Genomic DNA, 24,652 nt, shown 5'->3' with positions numbered 1-24,652 from the left:
GTCTTTGCACTTTTCTCTGCTTAATAAAAATAATTTTTTTATTATTAGTTTTACATTGATTAATGATTTTTTTTTATTCTTTAACACTAAGAATAGTATTGTAAAATTATATATATAACATCCTTTCCTTAGAACTAAAGAGGTAGAAAATATATGTTGGAAAATATGATTTTTTACAGTGGTAATACATACAATTTTCTGTCTGTTGCTAGAGAAAAAAAAATGACTTACTATGCATAGAAGTCTCAATATGCGTGGAGGTGATGTGCATATGACAAAAGTGTTAATGCTTCCATCTGAAGCTCCAAGAGGTGTCAATATGTTATTTAAAAGGAGTACATGCCATATTTTTTTACCAATTTGGTGATTACTAATTATATGTTTTGAATATCTTCATCCATTACTCAGACTGGGCCAATACAGTTTAGTATCTTATATCTCCCTAGACATGTTTATTTACCTACACACATATATAGACACAACATCATACAAACTTTTAGAATCATAGAATCCTCAAAGTCGGAAGGGACCTTTAAAGGTCTTCTAATCCAACTCCTCTGCAATGAACAGAGCATATATATATTATACATCCTCCAAAAAAGTGAATAGCAAAATTACAACACAAAGAATACATGTAGTTTTTCTTTCCCTATTTTTCTTTTCAAAAAAGAAATAAAGAAAATAGAGATCCTATCATAGACATTTTCATTTTGAAAGAAAATATTGCTTAAAAAAAGATTTAGATGCAACATTTTGAAAAACTACTGCAGAAGCTAAACTGTGTCTTGCATTCTGTAAACAATTAAAAACTAAAACGAAGATTTTCTTCGGTGAGTTAAATTTGACTTAAAATAATCTTTTTAAATTTAAAACCTGAAGGTTATAGTCACTCCAGGGATCTCGTCAGGCTGAGAAAATCTCATAAGCAGAAATGCTGGCTGCCTCTTTAATTCTGGAGTTTTCTATTTGTTGAACTCTTCTGCATCTGTAAGTACTTCTTGGCAAACTTTTAGCATCTAAATGCCTCTCTGGGTGAAGGGTAAGACACAACCTTTTACACATTGGCTCTGGAATCTCACTGAGATGTTGATATAATACCTCTATGATTTATAAATAACTTTGTGTTTGAACAAGTGCATCTTGTTGAATACAAGTAAACAAGAACAAGTAAACAAACACATCTCAAATCTTTTTCTTTTATTTCTCCAAGATCAGAAGCTCATCCTACTTCACACCCATAGTGGGCTTTGCAAACTCTGAAGATGTTCCCTGCAGCTCCAGTGCAGGTAAGTACTCAATTGGCAAGTGGATTAGTGCACAACGTTCATTTTCTTCTTTGTATTTTATTTTAAATTTAAGATAAATGTCAAAACAATGGTATAAAAACAATTAAGGAAAAAGAAAACAAGATTAGAGGCTACTTGAATTATTTATTGTTGTTCACTGTTGCCAAGTATTGAAATAAGTACTTAACAGAACTTACTGTACCTCTCTTAGTAATACAGTAGCTCATTTAATGCACAGTTCATAAGTTTCTTAACATTAAACTGAAATAGACTATATTATACACACTCTGTGAGTCTTTTTGAAAATTCCTTAATTTGGACTATTCACCATTTATGAAAATCTCCACGCAGAGCTATATTTATTAATTCTATTCAATAATCTGATATACTAAATAGATATTGACTTCTGTGGAGAGGAAAACCAAGATTTATTGACTAGAAAGATTAATTCTGACCAATTTAAAGCCAAGGTCAATATTTATCTTGAGGAGAAATAAATCTTGATATTCAGAAAAACAAGAAGCTACTGTGTAAATGTAGTTACTGATAGTCTCAGTGTTTTTATCAGAAATATCCAGAAATCTCTTCTCTACCCATTTGAATTCAGGTATGTGGCTTTTTCATTGAGATTGATATGATAAACTGGGGAAAATGTTTATAGAAATGGAAAAAATTGTTTTTCCTAACCATCTTCACAAGCATTTCAGTGAAATATAATGAATACAGTCGTGAAGCTTTTATTTTTAAGAATGATTAGATAGGTCAACATAGCCACAGATTTATTGCTATGTGATCTAGAAAAAAATAGGAACTTTGTGATGTACACACAGTTCAGCTCTGTCCAGCAACATAATTCAGCCTAGAGAAGAGGAGGCTCAGGGGAGACCTTATTGCTCTCTATAACTACCTGAAGGGAGGTTGCAGTGAGCTGGGGGTCGGCCTCCTCTCTCGTGTGACTAGTGATAGGACTAGAGGGAATGGCTTCAAGCTGTGCCAGGGAAGGTTCAGGCTGGACATTAGGGAATACTACTTCTCTGGAGGGGTGATCAGACACTGGAATGGGCTGCTCAGAGAGGTGGTGGAGTCACCAAGCCTGGTGGTGTTCAAAGAGTGTTTGGATGTTGTGTTGAGGGACATGGTTTAGCGAGAACCATTGGTGATGGGCGAATGGTTGGACTGGATGATCCTGTGGGTCTTTTCCAACCTTAGTGCTTCTATGATTCTATGATTCTATGATAATGGGAACATTCACAGCGGCCATATCTGAGTCACGTGGAGGAACCCAGGGGTGTTCTGCGGAGGGGTCTGGGTAAGGCTGGGGTGTAAGTCTCTTTGTGGGACTCAGAGGAAGTCCAACTCCATGGTCTGAGCTTCCCCCAGCTAAAACAGGAACCGTGCCGTTTTCCTGCAATATAATGTGTTCTCATCCATAAAACAATTCTGCATTTTGTGAACTACAGCATTATACAAAACCTGTTGCAAAGATATGAAGGAGAAATTCACGCATTGCATATTAAAAAATTGAAATTACTTCTGTACACCATACTAAAGATAAATTCATCCTGAGCTTAACCTCTATACTGACATGCAAATCAGCCTAATGAAATGGAGGATGCAATTCAGCAATATCTGTGAGGTGCTGAGTGTATGGTAGGTTGCCCTGCATGCCCACAGAAGTATGGTTTCCAACAGTGAATGGCAATACCATACCTAGTTTTGAGGAAAGATTATTTTCAATGCCATTATAATGCTATTCAAGCTGTAGGTGTCTTACACACTAAACATTTGGGCTGAATTCCAAATCTTTATCTATACTTGTGCTTGCTTGAAAAATAGTGTCAGATACTCATTAGCAGTAACCAACAACTTTAGAAACTGACACCATTTACCTAGAGGAAATTGTGTTTTTTTGAAATCGTGCTTCATACTAAGCCATTCTGAGATAATTGCTCCAATTAAAAAATACATGGGGCATTGCTGTGCACCTCAGGATGAGAACTTTATTGTGCTGTGAAAGAAGTCAATGGGAGTTCAAAGTACTCAGCCTCCTGCAGAACTGATGATCAAGAGCCAAAGTTTGGGAATTCATGCTGGAAAAATAAACTATTCTGCATGTGGATACAGTGTCAAATAGGATGAGAATCTTAGAGTTGCTCTGTCTTCTTGCTCCCTACTTGCTCCAGAAAAAGAAAAAAAAATACTGAATTTATTCTGTCTTTGAGTCTTGCTGAGTTCTAAATAAACGGGAATATACTCATCTCAGAGAAATGGTGAAATTCATCTATTCCCATTAAAATGCTAATTCATATACTTCTATAAATCAGTTGGAGAAGATTTGGGGAACAAAAATAGCACTCAAAAATAGAGATTATCACAGAAAGAAAAAAAATCGATGAAAAAAACATATTATTAAAAAGCCTTGCTTCTAAATTTAGAAGCCCTTTAATGTGAATCTAACTATTTATTCTCCCTGGAGCTGCTCCATATATTACACTGATATTGAGAAGCTGTGAATTGCTATGCTTCCAAGCACAGTTTGCAGTTTGGGCTATTGTACTTTCATATGTTCTGTGTCCTGACCAAGATATCACTGGCATCTTAAAAGCAAGTCCTTCCATTCTCACTACAGAGAAATAAATAATGTGGAGCAACAACATTAAGCAACATAATAATAAAATTACCTGTTATTAAAAACACAGCACAATTTTTTAGAGAAAATATATTACTCAGCTGTAAAATAATATGTTTGCCATTCACTCTAATGTTTCAACATTATGATTCAATCTTCTGAAAAAGCTGACATGGAAAATAACGGCGTAATAAACCAATTCATCATAATGTGTAAAAGAAACTACTGGAATAAATTGTAATAACCTTTCAAAAACTAGCAGCTTTTAAAAGTATTAATTTCTACTCCAGATAATTGGAAAAGACACCTGGGCAGCCAGGCAATATTTTTTATGGGATTGCCCTGTCAGAGACTCAGATTGTCTTCAGAGTTGGGAGCAATCGTTTAGCACTAACTGACAGTGAATCTTGCAAATGGGTCTTCCTGGATGGTGTTTGCCATAAATTACCAAACTGAACTCTCCTTCAAGGTCAGCCATAAAAAGTGGCCTTCATGGACAACCACAGTAGGCTTCAGAATTCCCATAAGCAGGCACTAGTTGTGTTAGATTCTGTAAAATCAACTTAGTGGTCTGACAACATAAATTGCTCTCAAACTTTGAAGATGTTTTGGGGAGCTAAACAGCTGAAGAGTGTAATTGGAATTTCTAGTTTTCAGGAAGGACTAATTTGGGCTTTTCTCTATTATACTGCAATATGTGATGATACTAAATTGATAACATCAGAATTAAAGATGTTAACGTTTTCAAAGCATACATAGAAACCAACTTCTTAAAGAAAAGTAAGACAACCAAATTCTGCTAACTTATTTTACTTTTTGTCTATCAAAAAATCCCCCCCCCATTTTTTTTTTCTCCAAATGGATATCAAGGCCATCTGTGTTTATATAAACATTGCTAGTTCCAGCGCTTCTGCTTTGAAATCATAGTTCTGGATTAATGAAGGTTTAGTCAGGGGCATCTGTAAGAGCAGTCTGCAGGAGCATAAATATGTGCTAAAAATTATTTTTTTTCTATGAGGGATGAGAAATCATTATGAACAATGTGAACCTTGAAGTCTTCAAATGGCAGAAAGATCTTTACTGCCATTCATTTTTCTCCACTATGGAAGCTACATTGCAATGGTAACAAACATAAGTCCAATTAAAAGAAAAAAAAAAAAAAAAGTGTAGTTTTGACACTTATGCAGATGTCAATTTCCTGCCACTTCCCATTGGAAGGACTATGGACTGATTGTGTCACAAAGCACTGTCATAAATGCTGCTCACATATCCATAACCAAAACGGCAGAGGAACCGTTCTCAGAACTGTAACTGTAACTGTTCTCAGAAGCATGTTTCCTTCCCAAAGGAAGGGAAAACAGGCCACCACAAGGATGAGCATCATAACACAGACAGCAGCCACCGCAGGGATACTAGAGGATCCATGGGATTGTAGTGCTGGAGGGAGTGCAGAGGATGCTTTAGCCATCAGATCATACTGTTGAATGTCAAAATCCTATTGTAACCCCTCCTGCCACCTTCCCACTCCACTGAAAAGTACCCTCATGCTAATGTGCTTTTAAAGAATTCCATTATGAGGTATTGGCATGCAGTAGCCTATTGGAAATCTTTAAGGAGCTGCTGCAATGCATAGAGTATAGCCTCAGCTAATGCAAAGTGCTGACATTTTTCAGAAGTCTCTCAAAATGACATATTTCTCTTTGCATATATTATACTGTTTAGCCTTAAAGCCACAAAAGATTTTATGTTAAAAATAAATCAACATAGAGGTTAGGGGATTTATAATGTGAACTCCAGATTAACTGCACCACCTCAGCCAAACAACCCCAAGAACAACCCTGTCATGAATATGTTTTCTATTCTGTAGTATGAAATCAGAGCTTTTTTTTAAAACTAAATTTTGATAGTTTTACAATAGTTCTGCAATTCCATGTCAGAACAAAAGGGTTTATTCTGCAAGACATTGTGAAAGAACAGAAACATTACAGGACAAAGCCAAAGCTTTTGAATTCCTATGATTACACATATGAATAAAATGACTTGTGAAGTTCCATACTGCGCATGTACCTTTCTTTGCTCTGCAGTGCTGCTTTCCTCTTTCCCTCCTAGTATGGTAAGCCAGGTTTTTTTGTGCTTTTGTGTATGTGATGACCTCTAGGACTGAATAGCTATTTAACTGCAAAGTCACCCCACTCTTTCCCACTAGCTTCAACCTCAATTCTACAAAACAAAGAGAGATTTTCCTCACAGCCACTCTTCAGTTAGCTCAGATGTCTGAGCCACAGCCCAAACTAGGTCAAACAGCTCGTTTCCACATCACATATTGACCTCTTAACAATTTTGCTCTATGATATTCCTAGTGGGTCTTAGCACAGACTTTTACAAGGAATGAGATGAATAAAATCCTCTCTAACACTTTCACTAATTTAAAAAAAAAAAAAAAAAAGGGTGACATAGTTTGAAGTTCAGACTAAAGATGTGCTAATTATACAGGGAAAAATCTAATTAAGTGAATCAGGAAACCCATAGCAGCTATTGTCACATTCTTGTATGACAGAAACATCAATCTGGAAGTCACTGGAGCATACGCTCGATAACTGACTGAACTCAGATCCTTTCCCATCAAGACCTGCAAAGTTAAAATGAGATACCAGCTATGACAACAGTTCAGCTTCACAGAGCATATTGCATGAAACAGCACTTTGTCTATTACATCTATGAAATAAATAAATATATAAGAACCCTCCCCAAATAAAATACACTGGCACACTCTTGCATTGAAATTTTTGAAATGTTCTGTTCCTTGTTAGAGAGAGGAGCTTGCTATAATATAATGATAAACATATATATAATGTATATAATGAAATATATATATATATTTTTCTTTTTGCACCACTGAATATATTCTACTGAAAAAAAATAACAGAATTCCTAGTTTAAATAAATAAATAAATAAAACGAGGGATTAGGAGAATGAGAAAGTACCTGAAAGACAAATTCTGCTGCCAAAGAAAAGCTGAAATTGTAAAATCACTAAAAATTACCACTTCTACTGGAATCCAGCTGCCCCAGCACTCATTTCTCGGACTACAGAAAGAAGCTGAAATATAATGGCAATTTTTAAGGCCCTTCTCTCTGCAAAAATATTCCTAAAAACAGGGAGGAAGCTCTTAATCTCACAGAGTGAGAAAGACAAACAACCTGCAACAATGTGCAGATGTAGGACTTATTTAAGTGACATAGTGTATGTCTTCCCAAAGCTTTTACATTTACAGGATTCATCCAAATAAACACTGGAATAACTACATTGCTGGTTAAAATTCAGGAGAATGTTTTAGGGAGTGTAAGATCTCCGTTTTTAAGCCAACTGGTCAGCTTTCAGGCAGACAAGGAGGTCAGTGCACTTAATAGTATGAAAAAAAATGATATTGAGTGGCACAGTATTTGGAAGAAATCAAAGCTATCTGCAGGGCTGATAAATGTGGTGTTGTCAACCTGAAAGTTTAGGTGTAATATGTACATAAAGTTTAGGTGTAATATGTACATAAAGAAGTGACTGACAATGAAACAGTAAATTCTCAGAGTTGTTTCAGGTGGTCACTAAAACAAAGATGAAACAGAGATCTTAGCCCAGATGACAACAACATGCAGAAAGGAAAAAGAAGCAGAACTGAAATGAGGGTTGTTCTGTTGCAAGGAGCACAGTACTGTCAAACAAGATGTTGGGTAGGATGTGAAAAATGCAGATGAGGAATGGGCAGAATTTTGCAAATAAAAATAATAAAAAGAGCCACTGACTAGCCAAGAATGTTCAGAATAGATGTGCCTGTAGTGGAAAAAGTTCCCATTACACTAAGTTCTGTCTGAGTATCTACATTGTTCCATGGAAAATGATGTGCAAGACATACACCTTCTCAGTAGCAAGATCATACTTATTTTCCTAAAGACTCATCTACATTTTCTGTGAAGAAGCCAAATTGAAATATCCTGGTTGCTCAAGTACGAGGCTTTACTCAAAGCCTATGGTGCATATATAAGGATAAAAAACATCACTAGACTGTAAATCAATTTCTGAGCATGCCTAGGTCATAAATTCATAGGCAATGTCGGAGATGGATTTCTGTATTCCTCTTCCACTAGAACATAATATGCAAAGTAGCACAATAAAAGGACACAAGTATGCATATCATAGATAATGACAGTTTTTTGGATAAAGTATTATAGATCTAGTAGGTTCAGTAGTACTTGCTTCACTTTAAATCTCTTGTGTACTACTCACTCAGTTAGCTAAAAGATTTTACAACTTGAAAAGTATTAGATGCTGTTATTTACAGATGATTTCACAGAACACTGAAGCAGAGAATGCAGCACTGTCTTGTTATTCTATCATTAGATAGATTTTACTTGGTCTCCATGCGATACAGAAGCCTACCTGCAAAGAACAGCTTACAACATTTAGCCTGTAATTAACAGCTGCCCAGTATTTCAGTATTTTGGATATAGCAGCTGAGCAACCAGCTCAGATGATTAAAAAAAAAAAAGCATAATTGATAGCTACAGTTAATAACTGACAAAAGAGGATATAGTCACACTTGTTCTTACTTAATGTAGATTCACCCCAAGAAACATTTCTAAAGAAAGTGAACAAAGCCTATCCTTGCAATCAAGTGAGTGACTGGAGAATTGTATAGGAACACGTTGCTAATCCATGTAGTGTGCTCCAGAGAAAGAAGTCAAACAAATGTAAATCCATTAGCATACTATGATAAAAATTAGGAAGTAGCAATTCCACATGAATTCATTTAAGTATAGTCTTGAGACTCTTTATGCATGAGAGGAAGAGGGTTATTTGCATATTACATATTCTCAGGGACATCAAGACTTGAAAAATTTTTGCAAGGAGTACTTGAGTCTTAAGTAGTTATAAAATGGAGGAAAGAACTGAGAAACCTTTGGAGTCAATCAGACAGAAAAATATCAGTGGTGGTAATAACAGTCACCAAGAATAGTTTTGTACCAGTAGAAATTTAAGACTGCAAAAGCAAACATAAGGGGATAGTAACTTACATGTGCTGCTGCATAAAAGGATTGCTTGCTAAGATAAAATCTGTCGAAGTGGCAAGGTCTCAGTTGTTCATGAGGAATAAGCACTTGTATCTGACTTAATTTTAGAGTTGGAAGATATGTTACTCAAATAACTAGAATTAGAAATAATAATTTTCATCCCTTCCTTTGCTAATCTGGCTTGGTCTGGATGAAAAAATTGAAATGAGTCTAAGCTGTCAGTGTTGCCCACAGCATCCTCTGCTTGAGTTTGTCAAGTCTGCACTGCTGTAAAAGAAAGGGTAGCAGAAGTTTGTTAGAGTTTTATACTACAAATGAGCAAAACCCTCTGGCCTGTATTAGACTCTAACATATTCTCTGTAATGGAGGGTATGAGAAGTACGAAGCCTTCTCATAACAATTTTTAAGACAAATACTGAATTTGTTGTTGGATCCCTGGTGTAGAGTGCCTGCCACTCAGTACCATAGACTCTTCTCCTTAAGGACACTTCCCTTAAGATTCACAGGATAATAGCTTGTGTTAATTACAATTAAATGAATTATTATTGAAGCAACTCCTTTAAAACAATGTCATCTGTATCAAAATGGAAAGAAAACAGACACATGAAATCCTTTCTTAACCATATTAAAGAATCTTGCTCTTTTTTTGTTGAACTGTACCCTTCATATAAGGATGATACAATCAACTATTTTATTAGTTATACTTCACTACCTGATTTCAGTGTAGGTTATTCCTGATCACAGGCAACTCTCTGAGTTATCATTCCAGTTATCAGCTAGGGAAAGTTTTATATCTAAACAGGTGGGCCAGTCCTTTACCTACAGTGGTTAAAATAGGATCTTATACAGCAATATGACATGTTGTTCAGCCTGGAAAAGAGAAAGCTGTGGAAAGACCTCATTGTGGTCTTCCAGTATTTAAAGGCAGTTTGTAAACAGGAGGGAAATCAACTTTTTACAAGAGTAGATAGTGATAAGACAAGGGGGAATAGTTTTAAACTAAAGGAGGAGAGATTTAGATTAGATGTCAAGGGGAAGTTTTTTACTGAGAGAGTAGTGGAGTGCTGGAACAGATTGCCCAGAGAGGTTGTGGATGCCGCCATCCCTGGAGGTGTTTAAGGACAAGTTGGATGGAGCCCTGAGCTATCTGATCTAGTAATTGATCTAACAGTTGGCAGCCCTCCATGTGGCAGGGGAGTTGGAACTTGATTCTTGAGGTCCCTTCCAACCCAAGCATTCTGTGATTCTATGATACTGCTGTCTTCAAGGCAACAAGCAAACTACTAAATCTGTAAGAGTCTAGAATTAAGTCTTAACTCTTAATCTCTTGTGTAAGAGCTGATTTCTCTTCTATTGGCTTCTGTTGTACAAAATCTCTCAGGACATTTTTTTTTTTTTTAACAAGGAACACTTCTAGGAGATTTATTATTATTATTTTTTGTAATGTTGATTAAAAGCATTCAATATGAAAACACAAATTAATTGAGCTTTTATTATATCTATTTATTTCCCAAGGATGATCTCTACTGGAAGACATCAATATCAGACAACCATCTGCATGATACTTGAATATATGCAGCAGCTGTTCTTCTTTCAAAGAAGCTGAAAAGTCACTAGAAGACTGAAAGTAAGGATCAACTGCAGTGATGCTAGTTTTCCTCTAACAGGCTGAGATTTGAAGGACATAAGTTTAGCAATAGCTAAGCTGTCCATTAAAAGGTGTTGCCTGTTAATGTTCTACTTAGCTATATTTTGTATGGCATTATTCACTCTTGTTTCAGTGATATCCCTTTGGAAAAAAATTTAGCAAAAGTCCTCTAGAAAAAGATCTCTTCTTTAGGACAATTCATGAGATATTATAAATTTAATTTTGGCTATATCTACTCTAGTCTGTGCTGATGAACAAGAGGATGGAAGGTACTGTGTCTCAGGGAGCCAACATCTGTGAAGTTTTAAAAGCAATTTACACATCTAAGTAGAAGAAAGCAGGTGATAGCAGAAATACAAAGCCTGTTCCTTATTTCCCCTATATTTACAAAAAGCTGTCAGCAAAGACCAGCTGCATTTTTTAATCTCCTGCCATCAGAAAATACCCAACATGCCCAAATTGTTAATGTGTGTAGCAGAAGTGACAGCACAACCCTTTCCCTCAAAGAAAGGCCCACTTTCTGGGCATAACACCTTTTAAATGTTTATAGGTTACCTCAGGGTCTGTCCTTCACGGTCTCTCATTTCAATGACTATTTACCAGTACACTGAAGACAGGCTGGGTGTTGCATGTCATTGAAAAATATATCATTTTAAAACCACAAGTGTCATATAGCAACCCAGAGCAGGAAGTTTGAGCCACAGTGCAGACACCTCACAGCATTCCTGGTGCTCAAGAGAAGTTTATTTTAACAGCTACTACGAACAATGATGTGAGTGCAAGGTGGGACAGCACAAGAAATCCCCATGCTGTTACCAGAGCAGCACAAAGTTTCAGAGGCACATCCTGCACCATCAGCCACTTCCTGCCCTGGAAAAATATCATCAAAACCCTATCAAATAAATAATACGGATTTTTTGTTCTGTTTTTTATTTAGAAGACTTAGACTCAATGTGAGTTTGAGGAAAAATTATCTACTGAAATCTCCTTTGGCTCAGAATGAGTATTACTATTAGAAGTATGATATTAAAAAATGCATAATCAAATTTAAACACCTACAATTCAGAGGACTTGTTTAAGACCGCACTCTCAGAGTGGGCATATGAAAATCTTCAGAACTGTCTAGGCCCCAAGGAAACATGCCAGGGTTAATTAACACCTTTTTGCTCTGTTTCAACAAACACCTGAAAATTAAAACCTGTTTTCTGTAGCAGGTCTGCCAACATGTAAATAGGCTGCTAATTTGCAGATGGCTTTCTGATAACACTCATAAAGGGCAGCTTTCTAAATGTTAGAAGGCACTTGTCCTGCCTCACAGATCAGATGAGAAGGTACCGAGAAAGCAGCAATAAGAAACTGCAATGCTGCAGTGAAGAAGTCTCATAGTAATTTGCTATGTCTTGTGTGCTGTGCTCACCCATGTATTTGTAAACAATATGTATAACGTAAGCCTTAGATACAGGCATCTGAAGTGTACTGTTCATGATACCTATGCCCTGCCTTTAGGTCAAAAACTCTCTTCTACTCTGATAAAGAAGGCTGGCAATATGTGATCTACATCTCAAGATAATTTTGTTTAGCGCAGACATGAAATAGTAAGGAAGTATCAAATTACAAGATAAAATTATATAGTTCAGGCTCTAAGAGGAATCCCGAGTTTCTTTATTTTCCCTGCAAGGATTGAAAGAAAGAATAGCAAATGTAAGGTTTGAGATGGCTTTTTACCTGTTGAATTTGAATGAAATAATGCAGCCATTGCAATGGTGGTGAGTGATAAGTATGTAAGGTATATTATTCTAAAAGGGAAAGGAACAATACTTGAACTATTAAAACAGAATGCAAATGATAATGGATTTTTAATTAAAGAGTAAATCAATTTCCTTACATAGTCCAAAGTTTACACATCAAAGTTGTTTCTTAATTTTCCCTTAGGAAAGCCTATAAATGATTTGAGATAAAATCTGAATCAGTTGCAATGAAAAAATCAGAGAATTTTTATTTTTAAATTTGGGAGAGAGGAACTTTCTGACATATACTGTTACTAAGAGCATAGATACTTCCCATATTATCTAAAAAAAAAGGTAAAATAATTGACATTGTCATTGAGCTGAAGGCATTAGATCAATATTATTAACTTGAGAGCTCCCATAATTCTTGCTGCTTTAGAGTTTAAATGACAGTGTTGAATATAAAGTGTATAAAATGTAGATGATTTGAGTATTAATTTCTCATTAGTGTGGCAAGGATGATTAACTTTATTGAGTCTTCTCCTGAATTTCTTTGGCAGGGCATTGAAAATTTATCTTAATTTTCTTAAAAGTCCAGGTAAAGATAATATGAGCAAGGTAGGTGTTCAAATGTAGATGTTGTTTACGTATAGAGTTTGTACAGGTAAGGATACTTACTTTGCCATGTGAAATAATAAGAAATTCTATGTAATTTCAGTGTGAACAGTTGGTATTATTGCTGCTAAGAGAGTCTCTTCAGTTTGTAGAAGATGGTATATTATTCAAGTAGGACCATCAAAATATTTAAAACAGCATGTTTGAAACAAAACAGGGAAAATAAATCTTTTTGTTTGTACGTATCCTTCTGAAGATCTGTAATAGATCAGAATAATCCAGAGAAATAGTTAACTTTTATAGATGGCACTTTTATGTTTTTATGTTTTCTTGTTAGCAGGAATCATTACAAATAAGATACAAGTGACCTACAGATAATAAATCTCCTCCTAGCTACTTCTTCATGTTTGATTCCTCAGGCTCTTTATTTAATAAATATAGCTGTTTTAAATATGCTTATAATTTAAAAATAATTATTACAAAAATATGTAAGCTTTGATGTTACTGTCACAAGCATTTCATATTCATTATTTATAAAACAGAATATAAAGCATATTAAGTCTTTGATCATCAGAAGGCCTAGATATAATCTGCCTTCTTTGTTGTTTTTGGCTGGTGATTCTCTACAGTAATCTGTTTATATTTGACACTATTACAGTGTTATGAGATGCTAATATACAGCAGTATTAGACAGCTAGGATAGCTGTAGAATGGAAATTTCCATTTCTGGAAAATATTCATCAACTCTATGATGACAAAAACCATAATCACTGTAATTATGTTGTTCAATATACAATATACAATGAATTTTGACTCATCATTCTTAGCTGGATTTACTCCAGCTCCTTCTACTCTAACTCAGATGCATTTTTTTCTTTCTACAGTGTTCTTTGTTGTTCCAGTAATTCTGTGACATGCTTTGGAAATAAGTTCTACTTATGTTCATGCAACTTGGTATTCTCATAACAAAACTTCACTAATTCTAAATATCATTACAATTTCTTCACTACTGTAATTTCAATATCCATGTAGTTAGTGTCATAGTTAAGATGGACTAGAAAATATTTATTCTGGGTGCCTGATATGCCTGAATTCCCTCTAGTAGTTATTTCATTGACATTAATAAGTTTTGGATCAGGATTTTTGGGTCATGAATTGGTTATTTTTAAGAAAAACACATAGGTATCTGGATTGATTTGTTAGTAATGTCCACACTTTGGAAATATATTTATGGGGCAATGAGGTGCAGGAATGGAGAATACACTCCTGAGTTTATGTGAAAAAATTAGTTCTCAAACAACACAGTCCCAAGGTTACTTGTGCCATTATCATTGCCATAATCAGTAAAACTGGAATTCAGCAAGACAGAGGTAGGATGCAGCTGTGCACAAAGGAGGGCAGGCAGTATACCCTGGGCAGCAGTAGCTCTTCAGCTCTTCTGACAGGTTTTAAAAAGTGTTAAAAAAAAAAAAAGAAAGAAAGACAAAAAAAAAAAAAAAATCAACCTCCTTTGGATTAAAAGACCCAACAAACTCAGCTTAAATTTTAATTCTGTGCTTCATCTTCAGCACACTGAAATGCAGTTAACAGTAGCAAGTGTTCATACTAGATAAGGGAATTGTTGCTACTCATATAATTATGCTGTTTCTACAGCTAAGCCTGGCAGTGAGACAGAGCAAGACATAGCATCACACTATTAGGACAGTTAGTGCTTTTGACAAGAATCCATTTTGCAGTGATCAGAGATGCAGTTTCTATTACTACTTCTCTGCAAGCTGAAACATCAATGAAACAAACATTTTCCAGAAGATGAGTTGCCTTAAACCCTTTTTTTTTTTTTTTTTTTTGCAATGCTGATGTTTTTAATGTGTTTTTATAAAACTCCAACAAAGAAGACAAGTGTGAAGATCTAGAAGAAGGGAATATAAATAATATCTTTAATCTGCTTGTTATGGGAATTGAACTTTGTCAGTACTGTAGATGCATATTTTTTAATGATGCAGATAACTCCTTTCCTAAACACATTCATCAGTTTGGGGATTTTTTTTTTCCTTACCTAGCATAGCATCTTCAGAAATCCCCTTATTTAGACTAACATTCAGAATTTGTGCATAGCATGTCATCTGAGGTACTCAAGAAAGTATTTTTCACAGACCTCCCCTCAAAAAACCCACGATAATGGACTCATACATGCCATCTGCTGACCCTTTCTAAACCTGTTACAGGCAAGTCACTTACCCTCTCCAGTGTTTGCCTGGGTGAGATGAAGTACTCCCAGTATTTGCTCAGGTGCTCCTACAAGGCAGGATCGCCCCAGCTGGACATCAGCTCCTTGGATACCCAAGTGTAATAGAGACATTCTAAAAATGTCTTTGCCTGAGTTTCTTTCTCTTTGAAGCAAATTTTAGAACAACGCCAGCATAACTATTTTTTTGTGTTAATAGACAATGAGTTTGAAAAATAAAGGTTAATATTTATGTGTTCTCTCATGAAAAATATTTTACTTTTACTTTACTAGTGTGATTCAGTGCCATCCACACATGCATCTGTGTGGGTAAACAGTATTTTGGTATATGGAACATGCAACACTTGGTGCCAGTGATTTATAAAATCCTATCACTAAAAAAAAAATGTTGAAAAAAGCATGCTGACATAATGGACAACTGCATTTTCAGGCAGAAGTTCCTTAAATCATCATTACTGGCTGCACTCTATTTATGACCTTCCAATTACTTTAATATATGGCAGTTAAATACTATTTCAAATATTTGCAGCTGCAATTAGAAACTTATTTGTGAATATGCACAAAAGGGCATTTCTATATATAAATATGCATATCTCTAGTTGTACAAAGTTAGATGTAGGTGTTGGTTTGTCTGTGTGTAAGGCAAGTAAGCCAGCAATATTTGAATACTGTACAGCAGCAATAGAACCTTTTTCATTATCAAGGTATGTGTATACAAACACACTAGTATAATATCCCTTCTATTTGTATATCAGCAGGAGTAAGCAGCTGAGTCATGTATAACAGCATGCAAGTTGAATGCATACTCCACATTTCATACACACCCAACCAACACTCTTCAGAAAAAGGTGGAATCCTGCCTGGTATTCTGTTCTTAGGAAATCATGAAGAGGCTGAAGTGATAATTTAATAGAAGCACTATGCAGTGAAGGAAAATACATCCTGGTAAAACAAACAGGCTCCTTCATCTTCCTACTCAAAACAACTGCCTTGTCCTAGGAGCTGCTGAAATGAGAGCAAGGGCATGTTCTCTTAGCCTTTACACAAATATTCCAATCTGATAAACCACTTACTCTTGCTCATCTCTGGCTCATTGGAAATGATATCAAAATAATGGGACACAGGAAGGTCTCAATTCAGCCAACATCTGGAAGAGACAAAGTAGTAAAATATCTGTGTAGTCTCCACTGCGTTCTGTCACTGAAACACCTTTCCTTTGGATCTGTTTTATGGACCGTTTGAAGGAGGTAGGAACTGATGAAGTTACCGATACTAAGCAAGAAGAAAATAAAATAGACCAACAAGCACGCAAGAGTAATTCTATGTAATGAAAACATGGCAGTACTCAAAGCAACGGAAGGCGATCCGACTCATGTTTCTAGAAACTTAAGACATGACTTCATCTCAGAACTCTGGCTCTCAGCCTCCCAGTCTGCAGAAATTCAAAGCATAAATGATGGCTGATCCAGTTTAAATGTACTAGTAGAAAATGTACTAGTAATTAGGCAAAGGAAAAAAAAAAGACCTTTTAAAATTATTCTCTTAAAATGATAGCATATAAGAAATAAACAATTGATAAATTATACAACATACACTGAAGAGACAGAGGGGAAAGAATGTCTAATCTCTTCCCCTCAATCTTACTTATACATTATTACAACAATAAAATTCTTACATTTTGGGTTTTCTTATTCTATTTAGGTTATGTCTGAAATGGAAAAATAGCACACATTGAACTTACATTGGTTTCTGAGAATGAATATATTAAATGCTTTTAAAAACTGGTTTGATAGTTACATGAAAGTTTTAAGGCACTAAGCCATTAATGTTAAGACTATTTAGACCAAATTTGGAAAAATATCCCTGTAACACATTTTTGGGAATCATAATTAAGAAAAAAGAAACTGATAGAGAAGACATTATTCTTCATAGAGGAATGGGAGAAGTAATGTAAAATATTTTTTCCCGTTACTTACATAAATCATTTGGTGCAATTATAACAGTGTTCAAGATTAATATTAGAATGTTAAAATGATAACATTTAAAATAATTACTTTTGTTCCTTTAATCTCCTAGCTTCATTGTTCTTTCATCCCCTGCTTAAATCTAAGTGTCTGCATTTGGAAACTTTTAAAAGTACTTCAGCAGAAATGCTCATGGAGATGTATTATCGCACTTCCATTTCTGTCCCGAGGCTATCATGTTTGACAGTGACAGAAAATAGTTTCAAGGACAATATAATGACAGAGTTGGAATAAATTAAAGGAAAGTATAAACTAGTTAGTGGCAGATATAATTTGCTCTTGTTTTCAAACCAGTGTGGAATAAATATTTTAGAATGTAAAAATTGCCTTTAAAACACAAGTAGGCTTTTAAAAATCTGCTACAATTTAAGTCACCAGTAGCCGCGTGTTGAAGGAACATTTTTAACATTATTCAATCACTAGTTTCTCTCTAGACAATAAAATTTGAGTGGAATATCACTTATACTCTGGAAGTATTTAATCATACAGCATCTTGTTAAACAAGTGTAAACATGAAGGATTTGTTAAAATATTTGTTGTTTTCGCAGGGTCAAAATACAGCAACTGATCCCCAGGTGTCTGCCTCTACAGAGGTTAAATCTGTTTTTGTGTGCCATGGTAAAGATGAGCGCAGCAGATTTCTGCCTAAATCATTTTTCACAACCTTTCTCTCTCCCTGCTATATCACATGCCACGTCCTTCTGCCAGAGCCATACTGGGAGGCAGCTATGCCAGGAGGCATGGTGCTGACTAGAGAGAAGATGCTGAGTAACAGGTGCGCCTTGGTGAGGGAGGAGCCAGCACTGCACCCATCATGGTGCTCCCTGAGGCAAGCTCAGCTTAAAACACCAGGGCTGGTTATCAACCTGTGCATTTCTGCTGAAGGATATGGTGATGGCTGTGCCTGCTTTCATGGGCAAGGACTTCTTTCAGTTAGAAGTTTCAATATTGGGCACATAATCCTTTTGGAAATTTGGTTTGTGATCCAATATGTGTAACAACACACAGAAATAGCATTCTGCTTCATGGATGGTAGCATGTGAAACAGGAGTTGTTTGAACAAAACTAAAGGAAACATCAAGTTCAGGAGTGTGCACAGGATCTCAGCACACCAGTCCTGGCTTGGGACCAGGCTTATGGGATTGAGTAGGTCCCTTCATAACCCTGCAAGTGAGGAAGCAAAGCTAAGAAAATATACTCAAAGTTAATGTGATGTGTACCTGCAACCAGTGTATAATAATTAGGTCTGGATTCACTAATACCAAGGAAAGATGTTCTTAACTTCAGACCCAAATGTTGGCTTTTATAATTTTAGTTCTTTAAAGCATTACTCTTAGATGTGTGAGCTTCTGTTGTGTTGCGGCTGCAGCAAAATAAAAGTGGTGTCTGCTTCTTAATGCATTCTACATGCAGAGGAAATATTTAAACCCCCTCAGGCCAAAGTCATTTGGTGCAGAAATATTAAAAATGAATCAAGAACTTTACAAACTCAAATAAACAACAGCTACTGAAAGGCTTTCAGCCATCTCAGAAGCAGCAACACAAATGTTGATTTCTCTCCTCTCTGTTTTTACCTAACACTGGTGTTGAAGTCCCAACACCTACTTTCTGAAACTCACTCCAAATCCTTTATTGCTTCTAGCTGGAATGATTGAGTTGATTTAGCTCAGGGTGTTACCATCCTTTAGTTCTTTTGAAAGTCTTAACCTCAATTAATGTTTTGTATAATAATAGCAAACGTGACTATTTCATTAAAACAAATATACATATTTACAACATAATTTACCAAAATTGATTATGTCAGATTGTAAGTTTACACACTTTAAAAAAAACCTGATATTAAATGCTGATTTAATACTCAGTTGTTTCTTTCTATGCATATCAAATGGAGTACCCACATTGTGAATTACTGACTGCTTTTAAAATATAAACTTGTAGGTCTTTCAACTCACTGATTAACATACACAAAGGTAACAGCAGGCAGTTTTTTTAGACTGGCTATGCTTGCAATGCCTTAATTAAATCATTCTGAAGATGTTCTGAAGCAAAAAGATAATAAAACAGAGCAAACTCAGAACCCGGAAGAGTGCTTTAGAAACAGATGTATTAGGTTTTTGTTTTTTTAATATACATTTCAATTTATTCTACTTTCAATAAAATTTGAAATAGAAAGGACATAAAAAAAAGAATCCTAAACTTCCATTATGTACGTTTTTTTGTTTTTTTTTTTTTTGAGGGGGGTATAACATAGTAGAACTTTTAACTACTGTAGAAGTGCTGTGTTTGTAATAATTACATAAATGAATTCTGCTTTATTTCAATACAGTACTCCCACAATGCTTTGCTGCTTCCTGTGGTGTCATACCCTTTTTATTTTTCTTAAAACTTCCCCAGTAATTGCTTACTAAAAGGCTTTTAAGTAATTTATTCAAGTCTTTTTTTTAATTAATCATCTGTAAAACTGAACATTCTCTAGATATTGTGAGATGAGGATTCACCTCATTTTGCATAAATTGCTTTTTTTCTTTCTTTTTGTTATTATTACAAGGCTTATAAGACCAGGTCCTTGTTAATATGGGTCACAATGAAATTGAGTTTTTTCAGGTCACACTACAAATTAACACTTGCCCAAAGATATTTCTTTGCTTATTTCCTTTTATTCCTGAGCAGTCCTCCTCACTCAGCAATAATGTTGTTAAATTTGCATCCAGATTAAATTAACCTAGGTTTGGAGAGAGAAAGCATTTCTAATATGCTTCCTTCTTGCAGTTTAACATGGGCCATAACTTTGACCTTTTAATATATTTTTGACTGACTGGACAACAGTGGAGAAATAAGAGGAAGCTTCCATCCATCCATCCACTCAATGGTATGTGACATTTTCATGTCCACCACCTTCAGGCTTTTTTCATATTAAAGTCCTCCTGTAATTTTGTTTATGAACATCATAGAAGTTGAGCTGAAGCTGCTGGCAGGTGTCATCAGTGTGTCCAGTCAGGGGACTTCTTGGTGCAGAATGGTAGAGGGATTCAAGTGCCTGGCATTTCCTGCCTAAACGTCAAGGTATCTCTCTCTGGAATGTTTTGCACCATCAGAAGAAAAAATAAAAAACCTAAAGAGGAGTACAGTCATTCCTCTATGTGCAACTGCATACAAAAGCTTACTTCCTAACCAGGTTTTCTCTCTGTGTTCAAACAAAAGGAGCTGCAACATTTGTAAAAACCCCAACCTTTTGTTTTTACAGAATTATTACTCTGTTTTCTGATCACTATCCCAGTTTAAACAACTAATCCTCAATTCTAGAGCAATTCAATAACCATTACAGTTCACTAGTACTTAAAACATAGTGAATGTTTTCTCCAATTTCCCAGTTCTTTACAAAAGAATATATTAAAAAAGAAAACATATAAATTCCTAATTTTAATATGCATAACACTATTTTTCTCCCCACCTCTCACTTTTCTCAGTACATGGGTAAGCTCTCATCTCTTTCTGGACCAATATGTATTACAAGAAGAAAGTACAGTAAAGTGAGAAAAAAAATTGTTGCTCAAATAAGCAAGATATGTATATTCATATGTTCACAAAGAAATTCAACAATGTTTCAGAATGAGAGAGTCCTGGAGATTTTCCAGTTTTCTTTTGGCACCATCAGTGAGGGATATTTCAAACTGCTGTTTCCTTATCGCAGAAGCAGAGTCACTATTAAGCAGCACATAGGAAAATAACTGAGACAAGGGATTTGTTTCCTTCCCTATATTACAATCAGATCATAGGAATGTGAGCAATTGTAACATCTAGTGATGATGTAAGGCAACTTTCCAGGAAATAAATCAAACATGCATTTTACTACATTTTTAACTTACCTAGTATTGAAAAAATGGGTTCTGTTGACTGAAATCAACATATGAAATATAGCTCGTTAGTAACTATATCAACTTCCTGATCAACACTACTTAGTGTTGACAAAATAATAATAAACAATGCAAAACATAGAGAAAGGCACTCTATAATGTTGCAAGGAAGCCTTCTCTATTTAGACAAAGTGATTTAAAAAAAAATTAACAAGGAAAAAACAAAATAAAAAGACAGACAACTCTCTCTATATATCCTTTCACTCACACAACACAAGTGTGAAAAGGATATCTAAGCACCATTTGCCACATGTTACAAAGGGCAACTTTAAAAAAAGTTATTTTTTTTCTGTCACATTCAGGAATTCTACAAGTATGAGAGAAAAAGCTGAGGTTGAACAATGGTACACAACAGATGGAATGCATTTAATTTCATATTTCTGATAGGAACGTTAGTTTTCTTAAATTGTTTCCCTAATGAAGTTCCTTACAAATACCAATAGATATACCTTAATTCCCACAAGACAGGGAACATATATAGGTTTCAAGATGAACTATCAAAAGTATCAGTTTAACAGTCCAAAAGGATTAATACCAGCTTCAGTCCACCAGCACCCTCAGAGAAAGGCACCCTTTTACTTCAACTGCATATAGGGCTTTTTTCATTGCTCCTATCAATCACATCCTAAGTATTAGCCTCTTCATAGGACACAAGAAGAGAAATGCAAAACACAGTGGTCAGCTACGAGAACATACCCTTCTGTCACCTGCCCTCTATCATCAGGAAACTTTCATCAGAAGAAGGGAGAAATCAAAGACAAAGATGTATGCCTTCTTATGGATAACCTTGAAGAACTTTGAGAAGTTGTTTTCCTTTGTTGCTGCTACTTACTCAGCTAAGCTGTTTTAAAGCCCTCATCAAGAATCTGAGTCTCTTTCTGTATGTCATCAGGCTCCTTCTTAACAACCATCCATGAATACAACTCAGCCGTGGAAGTTGAAACCTCCAGCTAAAGGATAACAGGGAACAGCTGGTGGGTATTAACTGCTAAAATTGCTATATCTACCTTGGAAACCTCAGGTATTTTATTTTATTTTTTTTCTTTTTGCATTTTCCTGCCTTTAGCTGTCATGTAACTTCTATTCTTACTATGTATGAGACAGTTGTTCTCCAGAGAATATAACATTATTTCTGTGTATTTTTTGCTTGTTCTCAATGCATAGTCCCTCCTGGTCTGTGAGCAGAACTGAGATCAGAAGCAAGCACCATGCAATGGTGAACTAAAGAAAGAGCTATAATGCAGACTCCCAAGAGGAAAAAAATGGAGCTTCATTTGGCTGCAGTAATCCCTGGGTTCCTATGTTAGATACATTTTAGAAGAAAGACCTGACATTTCTCTGTGTACCCTGCCTTTTTTTGGCAGAGAGCTTGGACTTGTAGGCAGGAAGGATACCATAGTTGTTCCCCCTTTGGGTGGGTATGTTCTGCACTGCATTGGAGTGCACAGCACCCTCTCTGGGTCACCACAGCTGAGGTGCGCACATACTACTTCCCCAAGTGGACTTACTGTCATGATTCTCCTCAACCTAAAATCATGCGCTACTTTCTGGAGGCCCCACTGCTGAAAAGGAAGCAACCACTTCACCAGGGAAACAAATGACTGAGCTACAAATACAGTACTTAAAAATACTGAGTTTAGTTTGTGCTTGTTGTCCTTCCACTCCTGTACCATGCATTTTCCCTCAGCAAACCCTTGCTTCATTTAGCAGCAGTTCTCCCATTGGCTTTACTACTCCTGTGCTTTACAAACCACCCTTTTCACTCCCCCCTGCCTATCAATTCCTGGAATTTATTCCCTGTAAAAGTTTGTTTGTGTACTCTCCCAAAATTCATATCTGTTAAGGATGATTCTTCACAATCTATAGTGAATAATAGGAGGAGAAATGCCCTGCAAGCTGATACCCATTCTATTTATGCTTTCATATAATTCGATCACAAACCTTTTGTTCCTTGAAACTTGAAAAATCCACATTAATAACACATTTGTGGGGTTGAAGAAGTACATCTGAAAGTGCTAATTCACTTTTATTTACACACACTACTGGAGAAGCAAAAGGCTGAAGGCAATAGAATGAGACAGACAGAAAATTTGTTTGCAGCTGAGTCTGCCCTTGTCTTTTTGAAAAGCTAAAATTATTATTACTTCCCTACACAGTAACCCTATGGATTTGTTTCTGTCTTGAGTTGTGAGCCATCTATTTACAGCTTTTCCAGAGTTTTGTCATTTGCCCTGCTTGCAGAGTTTGACTGCAAAAGCTGGAACATGCTTCCTCTGTGGAGCAATTGCAAGAGTTGCTTAATATTATGAGCATGATCTTGCAACACATCTGGCAGCACACTACACTACATAAGATTGTTACCCTTTTGTTCAGGGGAGGCCCTGAAGAAATCATCATAAAAATACTGAAAGAATATCTACTGGTGGAATTTGGAAAAAAATCCTCTACTCTAAGTGGAACAACTGAGAAATTTGCTGAATGGATGCAAAGGTCTTCATGCACTGAGTGATTCCAGCATTCCAGAGAGGCATTAAGAAAAACATCAAATATCATGAGACTGAAGATAACGTTGTGGGTGTGGCAAAAGTGAGCTATGGAGGAGTTGGAATGACTCATGCATCTTGGTGTCTTGTTCTCTGTTGGTGGTGTACTTACTCGTGCAGAGTTTATCTTATGTATTCTTTGTTGCTTTCATTCATTTTAACCTGCAGGCTGTAAACACATTTATTATGAAAAGAATAAAATTACAGAAACTCTGTGTGAAGCCCCTGAAATCTTGCTACAGGCCTATTTATCACCTTTCCATTCTCGTCACAAAGGCACTGCACCATTTGTTAATATTAGATAACATGAGAGTGTGAGGAAAACAGAAAAAAATAAGTGAAAGAAAATAAAGAATTAAGTTGGGAAAATGGAGAAAAGGAAGAAGAGAGTGGTCGTGGTGATGGAGAAGAAAGGAAAAAAAAGGAGACAAACATGGTAGAATGATGACATTCAATTCAACAGCAAGGTTCCATTTTTAAAATATATTTTCTCTTGCCTCACTACTTTTGTACCGTAATAAGGTTAGGCTTTTGAGTAATTTTGAATAGTGCAGTGGCAGTGATTATCAGAACAGTCTCATGAGTACATTTAGGCAAATAGTCTTCAGAAGTTCCTGAGCCCATTTTGTCAATTCAATGGGAATTTTAATTGACTATTAAAATACAGCAATACACAATAAAGACATTACTGCACTGCTGCAGAAATGTTAGCAAATGTGTCATCAATAGAAAAGGCGATTCTCTTCTGTGGGTTTATCAGAATTGCTACAACAGCATAAATAGCCTGTAGCAACAGTAATTGAGGGTATAGAAGGTCTTTCAAATATGCTTCCCCCCCAAACATAAAAGAAGAAAAAAACAAACAAGCAGAAGTTCAACAATTACAGCTTGTTATACATGAGTTGGAGAGTTTCTCTCTTCCCATTACTGCACATGTAATAGGTCCCATTTTACTGT

The 24,652-nt window shown here is 35.7% G+C and overlaps 1 protein-coding gene and 1 long non-coding RNA gene across 10 annotated transcripts in view; one reads left to right on the top strand and one right to left on the bottom strand.

Moving 5' to 3' along the window:
* Positions 1-24,652, bottom strand: part of HS3ST5 (heparan sulfate-glucosamine 3-sulfotransferase 5) — a 197,352-nt gene that overhangs the window by 55,577 nt on the left and 117,123 nt on the right. The gene's annotated exons all lie outside the window — the stretch shown is intronic.
* LOC121110192 lies at positions 1,232-23,910 on the top strand. Of its 3 annotated transcripts, none has more exons than XR_005858193.2 (4): positions 1,232-1,286; positions 10,495-10,606; positions 20,008-20,107; positions 21,800-23,910. It is a non-coding gene; the product is annotated as an uncharacterized LOC121110192 (long non-coding RNA). The 3 variants fall into 3 exon arrangements; XR_006938663.1 differs by lacking the exon at positions 1,232-1,286 and adding an exon at positions 10,065-10,270; XR_005858192.2 differs by having other exon boundaries at positions 13,854-23,910.

Source organism: Gallus gallus, chromosome 3 (assembly GCF_016699485.2).
Source record: "Gallus gallus isolate bGalGal1 chromosome 3, bGalGal1.mat.broiler.GRCg7b, whole genome shotgun sequence".
NCBI classification, from domain to species: Eukaryota; Metazoa; Chordata; class Aves; order Galliformes; family Phasianidae; genus Gallus; species Gallus gallus.
This window is presented reverse-complemented; position numbering and strand designations above follow the sequence as displayed.